The sequence below is a fragment of the Cebidichthys violaceus genome, unplaced genomic scaffold, assembly GCF_023349555.1.
Source record: "Cebidichthys violaceus isolate CVI_PGR_0920_01 unplaced genomic scaffold, fCebVio1.0.p SCAF_168, whole genome shotgun sequence".
NCBI classification, from domain to species: domain Eukaryota; kingdom Metazoa; phylum Chordata; class Actinopteri; order Perciformes; family Stichaeidae; genus Cebidichthys; species Cebidichthys violaceus.
In genome coordinates this window covers 85,001-92,500 of record NW_027176338.1, presented here as the reverse complement: position 1 = coordinate 92,500, position 7,500 = coordinate 85,001, and positions in this window count along the sequence as shown.

Here is a 7,500-nt window from a genome sequence, read left to right as displayed (position 1 = left end):
ACAGTCGCTATAACTGTCTGGAGGACGTGCGTAAAGAGGCCGTTAATGTGGCGAGAGAGAGTCCGTTTAAAGCTCACAATGTGAGGCGAAACATCCTCCAGCAACAGCCGCTATAACTGTCTGGAGGACGTGCGTAAAGAGGCCGTTAACGTCATCTGTCAATCCGTTTTAAATTCACAATCCGAGGCAAAGCCTCCTCCAGAAACAGTCGCTATAACTGTCTGGAGGACGTGCGTAAAGAGGCCGTTAGTGTGGCGAGAGAGTCCGTTTAAAGCTCACAATGTGAGGCGAAACATCCTCCAGCAACAGCCACTATAACTGTCTGGAGGACGTGCGTAAAGAGGCTGTTATTGTCATCTGTCAATCCGTTTTGAGCTCACAATCTGAGGGAAAGCATCCTCCAGAAACAGTCGCTGTGACAGTCTGGAGGACGTGCGTAAAGAGGCCGTACACATCATAATTCAATCCGTTGTATTGACATAATGCTGGGTCAAAAATCCTCCGCAAACAGCCGCTATAACTGTCTGGAGGACGTGCGTAAAGAGGCCGTTAATGTGGCGAGAGAGTCCGTTTAAAGCTCACAATGTGAGGCGAAACATCCTCCAGCAACAGCCGCTATAACTGTCTGGAGGACGTGCGTAAAGAGGCCGTTAACGTCATCTGTCAATCCGTTTTAAATTCACAATCCGAGGCAAAGCCTCCTCCAGAAACAGTCGCTATAACTGTCTGGAGGACGTGCGTAAAGAGGCCGTTAATGTGGCGAGAGAGTCCGTTTAAAGCTCACAATGTGAGGCGAAACATCCTCCAGCAACAGCCGCTATAACTGTCTGGAGGACGTGCGTAAAGAGGCCGTTAACGTCATCTGTCAATCCGTTTTAAATTCACAATCCGAGGCAAAGCCTCCTCCAGAAACAGTCGCTATAACTGTCTGGAGGACGTGCGTAAAGAGGCCGTTAATGTGGCGAGAGAGTCCGTTTAAAGCTCACAATGTGAGGCGAAACATCCTCCAGCAACAGCCGCTATAACTGTCTGGAGGACGTGCGTAAAGAGGCCGTTAACGTCATCTGTCAATCCGTTTTAAATTCACAATCCGAGGCAAAGCCTCCTCCACAAACAGCCGCTATAACTGTCTGGAGGACGTGCGTAAAGAGGCTGTTATTGTCATCTGTCCATCCGTTTTGAGCTCACAATCTGAGGGAAAGCATCCTCCAGAAACAGTCGCTGTGACAGTCTGGAGGACGTGCGTAAAGAGGCCGTACACATCATAATTTAATCCGTTGTATTGACATAATGCTGGGTCAAAAATCCTCCGCAAACAGCCGCTATAACTGTCTGGAGGACGTGCGTAAAGAGGCTGTTAACGTCATCTGTCAATCCGTTTTAAATTCACAATCTGAGGGAAAGCATTCTCCAGAAACAGTCGCTGTAACTGTCTGGAGGACGTGCGTAAAGAGGCCGTACACATCATAATTTAATCCGTTTTATTGACATAATGCTGGGTCAAAAATCCTCCACAAACAGCCGCTGTGACAGTCTGGAGGACGCGCGTAAAGAGGCCGTTAACGTCATCTGTCAATCCGTTTTAAATTCACAATCCGAGGCAAAGCCTCCTCCAGAAACAGTCGCTATATTTGTCTGGAGGACGTGCGTAAAGAGGCCGTTAACGTCATCTGTCAATCCGTTTTAAATTCACAATCCGAGGCAAAGCCTCCTCCAGAAACAGTCGTTGTAACTGCCTGGAGGACGCGCGTAAAGAGGCCGTTAACATAATCAGTTAATCCGTTTGAAAGTCATTTTCTAAGGCAGCGCTTCCCCGCAACACTCCGCTGTTGTCCGTCAAAACTCGGATCTCCCAGGCCCAGCCAGAACGCTCCATTCGCGGGGAAGAGACGTCCGCAACACACCGCTGTTGTCCGTCAAAAAATCGGATCACATAGGCCGAGCATAATGGCTTTAAATCGGATAAAGTACTTCCGCGTTGTCGCCTGTCTTTGCCGCCCTGGTAACCGGGAGTCGGGCCGAAATTATCTCCGTGGTGCCTTCACTTTTCCGGCCTTCTTGTAGTAAAGCTGTCGCTGTCTTTTCATGATAGACAGATTTTTGAAAAACCGGTTTCACAAAATGTGCGCAAGGTGGCTTGGTTACCCCCTACCAAAAGTGGTCACATCGGGATAGGCAAAAACCAATAAGCGCTGAAGGCTTCAGCGCTTATTGGTTTTTGCCTAGAGACACTCTGTCGTTTTTTGGAGGTTCGCGCCCCTGGAATTCTTGCAAGTCAGCGAAGCGCTGAAGCCTTCAGCGCTTCGTGTTGCCTAGAAACACTTTGGCGTTTTGCTGGGTTTTACGCCCCTGGAACTCTTGCGAGTCAGCGAAGCGCTGAAGCCTTCAGCGCTTCGTGTTGCCTAGAGACACTTTGGCGTTTTTCTGACTTTTACGCCCCTGGAACTCTTGCGACTCAACGAAGCGCTGAAGCCTTCAGCGCTTCGTGTTGCCTAGAGTCACGTCACATACGCGGCTGGGTTTTTTTTCCCTTTTTCTTCCTTTTTCCGGGATTTTCGTGCCCCAGAGCATGCCTCTCTCCCTGGGATGCCTCCGACTGCTGCTCCATGCCCTCTCTCTCTCTCTCTCTCTCTCTCTCTCTCTCTCTCTCTCTCTCTCTCTCTCTCTCTCTCTCTCTCATCATCCCAGTTTAGGGCGCTTTTTCCGGGCATTAGCTCACGTAGCAACATCAGCACCATGGACAGCACCACGGACAGCGCCCTGGACGTCATTTACCAGGGAAAGGGGGCACATTTCCCGGATCTTTGACCTCCACCGCATCCCCTAGGCCCCTGCCAACACTGCCACAAGAGGGCCCGAAAAACGGATGGTGAGAAAGGGTAAATTCGGGCGTGGAAAGCACCCCCACTCTCATCTCACCCACACCCGGAAAACAGCACTTTTTCCGGGTGGGCCTCTTCCAGAGCATCCCTTGGGCTCCCCCCAACACTCCCACAAAATGACCCGAAAAAAAGAGGGTGGGAAAGGGTAAGTTCGGGCTGAAAAGCACCCAGACACACATCTCGCTCACGCCCGGAAAACAGCACTTTTTCCGGGTGACTCACCTCCAGAGCATCCCCTGGGCTCCCCCCAACACTCCCACAAAAGGGCCCGAAAAACGGATGGTGAGAAAGGGTAAATTCGGGCGTGGAAAGCACCCCCACTCTCATCTCACCCACACCCGGAAAACAGCACTTTTTCCGGGTGGGCCTCTTCCAGAGCATCCCTTGGGCTCCCCCCAGCACTCCCACAAAATGACCCGAAAAAAAGAGGGTGGGAAAGGGTAAGTTCGGGCTGAAAAGCACCCAGACACACATCTCGCTCACGCCCGGAAAACAGCACTTTTTCCGGGTGACTCACCTCCAGAGCATCCCCTGGGCTCCCCCCAACACTCCCACAAAAGGGCCCGAAAAACGGATGGTGAGAAAGGGTAAATTCGGGCGTGGAAAGCACCCCCACTCTCATCTCACCCACACCCGGAAAACAGCACTTTTTCCGGGTGGGCCTCTTCCAGAGCATCCCTTGGGCTCCCCCCAACACTCCCACAAAATGACCCGAAAAAAAGAGGGTGGGAAAGGGTAAGTTTGGGCTGAAAAGCACCCAGACACACATCTCGCTCACGCCCGGAAAACAGCACTTTTTCCGGGTGACTCACCTCCAGAGCATCCCCTGGGCTCCCCCCAACACTCCCACAAAAGGGCCCGAAAAACGGATGGTGAGAAAGGGTAAATTCGGGCGTGGAAAGCACCCCCACTCTCATCTCACCCACACCCGGAAAACAGCACTTTTTCCGGGTGGGCCTCTTCCAGAGCATCCCTTGGGCTCCCCCCAACACTCCCACAAAATGACCCGAAAAAAAGAGGGTGGGAAAGGGTAAGTTCGGGCTGAAAAGCACCCAGACACACATCTCGCTCACGCCCGGAAAACAGCACTTTTTCCGGGTGACTCACCTCCAGAGCATCCCCTGGGCTCCCCCCAACACTCCCACAAAAGGGCCCGAAAAACGGATGGTGAGAAAGGGTAAATTCGGGCGTGGAAAGCACCCCCACTCTCATCTCACCCACACCCGGAAAACAGCACTTTTTCCGGGTGGGCCTCTTCCAGAGCATCCCTTGGGCTCCCCCCAGCACTCCCACAAAATGACCCGAAAAAAAGAGGGTGGGAAAGGGTAAGTTCGGGCTGAAAAGCACCCAGACACACATCTCGCTCACGCCCGGAAAACAGCACTTTTTCCGGGTGACTCACCTCCAGAGCATCCCCTGGGCTCCCCCCAACACTCCCACAAAAGGGCCCGAAAAACGGATGGTGAGAAAGGGTAAATTCGGGCGTGGAAAGCACCCCCACTCTCATCTCACCCACACCCGGAAAACAGCACTTTTTCCGGGTGGGCCTCTTCCAGAGCATCCCTTGGGCTCCCCCCAACACTCCCACAAAATGACCCGAAAAAAAGAGGGTGGGAAAGGGTAAGTTTGGGCTGAAAAGCACCCAGACACACATCTCGCTCACGCCCGGAAAACAGCACTTTTTCCGGGTGACTCACCTCCAGAGCATCCCCTGGGCTCCCCCCAACACTCCCACAAAAGGGCCCGAAAAACGGATGGTGAGAAAGGGTAAATTCGGGCGTGGAAAGCACCCCCACTCTCATCTCACCCACACCCGGAAAACAGCACTTTTTCCGGGTGGGCCTCTTCCAGAGCATCCCTTGGGCTCCCCCCAACACTCCCACAAAATGACCCGAAAAAAAGAGGGTGGGAAAGGGTAAGTTCGGGCTGAAAAGCACCCAGACACACATCTCGCTCACGCCCGGAAAACAGCACTTTTTCCGGGTGACTCACCTCCAGAGCATCCCCTGGGCTCCCCCCAACACTCCCACAAAAGGGCCCGAAAAACGGATGGTGAGAAAGGGTAAATTCGGGCGTGGAAAGCACCCCCACTCTCATCTCACTCACACCCGGAAAACAGCACTTTTTCCGGGTGGGCCTCCTCCAGAGCAACCCCCTGGCACCCAGCAACACTCCCACAAAAGGACCCGAAAAAAAGAGGGTGAAAAAGGGTAAGTTTGGGCTGAAAAGCACCCAGACACACATCTCGCTCACGCCCGGAAAATGGCACTTTTTCCGGGTGACTCACATCCAGAGCATCCCCCTGGCACCCAGCAACACTGACACAAAAGGGCCCGAAAAACGGAGGGTGAGAAAGGATAAATTCGGGCGTGGAAAGCACACCCACTCTCATCTCACCCACACCCGGAAAACAGCACTTTTTCCGGGTGGGCCTCCTCCAGAGCATCCCCCTGGCACCCAGCAACACTGCCACAAAAGGGCCTGAAAAAAGAAGGGTGAGAAAGGCAAAGTCCGGGCTGAAGAGCACCCAGACACACATCTCGCTCACGCCCGGAAAAAAGCACTTTTTCCGGATAAAACACCTCCACAGCATCCCCCTGGCACCCAGCAACACTGACACAAAAGGGTCCGAAAAACAGAAGGGGAGAAAGGATAAATTCGGGTGTGGAAAGCACCCCCACTCTCATCTCATCCACACCCGGAAATAAGGCACCTATCCCGGCCACAGGACCTCCGCAGCATCTCCCTGGTCACCCAGCATCACCTCTGCTTAAAGCAACCCGAAATAGTGGGAGAAAGTGTGTGAAAAGCACTCACACAGCACCAGCCTCATCCACTCATCCACACCCGGAAATCAGGCACCTATCCCGGCCACAGGACCTCCGCAGCATCCCCCTGGTCACCCTCCATCACCTCTGCTTAAAGCAGACCGAAATAGTGGGAGAAAGTGTGTGAAAAGCACTCCCACAGCACCAGCCTCATCCACTCATCCACACCCGGAAATCAGGCACCTTTCCCGGCCACAGGACCTCCGCAGCATCTCCCTGGTCACCCAGCATCACCTCTGCTTAAAGCAACCCGAAATAGTGGGAGAAAGTGTGTGAAAAGCACTCACACAGCACCAGCCTCATCCACTCATCCACACCCGGAAATCAGGCACCTATCCCGGCCACAGGACCTCCGCAGCATCCCCCTGGTCACCCTCCATCACCTCTGCTTAAAGCAGACCAAAATAGTGGGAGAAAGTGTGTGAAAAGCACTCCCACAGCACCAGCCTCATCCACTCATCCACACCCGGAAATCAGGCACCTTTCCCGGCCACAGGACCTCCGCAGCACCCCCCTGGTCACCCAGCATCACCTCTGCTTAAAGCAGACCGAAATAGTGGGAGAAAGTGTGAGAAAAGCACTCCCACAGCACCAGCCTCATCCACTCATCCACACCCGGAAATAAGGCACCTTTCCCGGCCACAGGACCTCCGCAGCATCCCCCTGGTCACCCTCCATCACCTCTGCTTAAAGCAGACCGAAATAGTGGGAGAAAGTGTGAGAAAAGCACTCACACAGCACCAGCCTCATCCACTCATCCACACCCGGAAATCAGGCACCTATCCCGGCCACAGGACCTCCGCAGCACCCCCCCTGGTCACCCAGCATCACCTCTGCTTAAAGCAGACCGAAATAGTGGGAGAAAGTGTGAGAAAAGCACTCCCACAGCACCAGCCTCATCCACTCATCCACACCCGGAAATCAGGCACCTATCCCGGCCACAGGACCTCCGCAGCATCCCCCTGGTCACCCTCCATCACCTCTGCTTAAAGCAGACCGAAATAGTGGGAGAAAGTGTGTGAAAAGCACTCCCACAGCACCAGCCTCATCCACTCATCCACACCCGGAAATCAGGCACCTTTCCCGGCCACAGGACCTCCGCAGCACCCCCCTGGTCACCCAGCATCACCTCTGCTTAAAGCAGACCGAAATAGTGGGAGAAAGTGTGAGAAAAGCACTCCCACAGCACCAGCCTCATCCACTCATCCACACCCGGAAATCAGGCACCTTTCCCGGCCACAGGACCTCCGCAGCACCCCCCTAGTCACCCACCAACACCTCTGACTCAAGCTCCCACCAAAAACGGGGAAAAAATAAAAAATAGCCCTCCAAAAACACCCCCCCCCAACCGGACCCACCCCCACCCGGCCACCCCTCACCAAAAGCCCGCAGAGACACCTCCGGCAGCTACCCTTCTAACCCCGTCTCCAGGCGGTCCCGGGCCCCCACACTTAAGCACCCTCTCTGGGTTAAAACCAAAACTCCGACCGTTCAGGACGTTCATGCCCCTGGTAATTTAGTTTCGTGCCCCTGGTAGATGGGAGAGAAGCGCTAAAGCCTTCAACTAGCCGAGCTAGAGCCTCCAAAGCGGCCTCCACAACCACAATACAGGGCCTGGAGGTCAGTTTGCTGGTTTTTTTCTAAGTGTAATTCCAAACTGCAACTCTCACTTTGTCCACAGGATGGCGACATTGGACTGCAAGTGAGCTCCAAGCGGTTGAATGCAACTGATTTATCCGGCCTTATGACCCTAAAAACGGACACTTTAACACATATAAGCTGGATGAAAT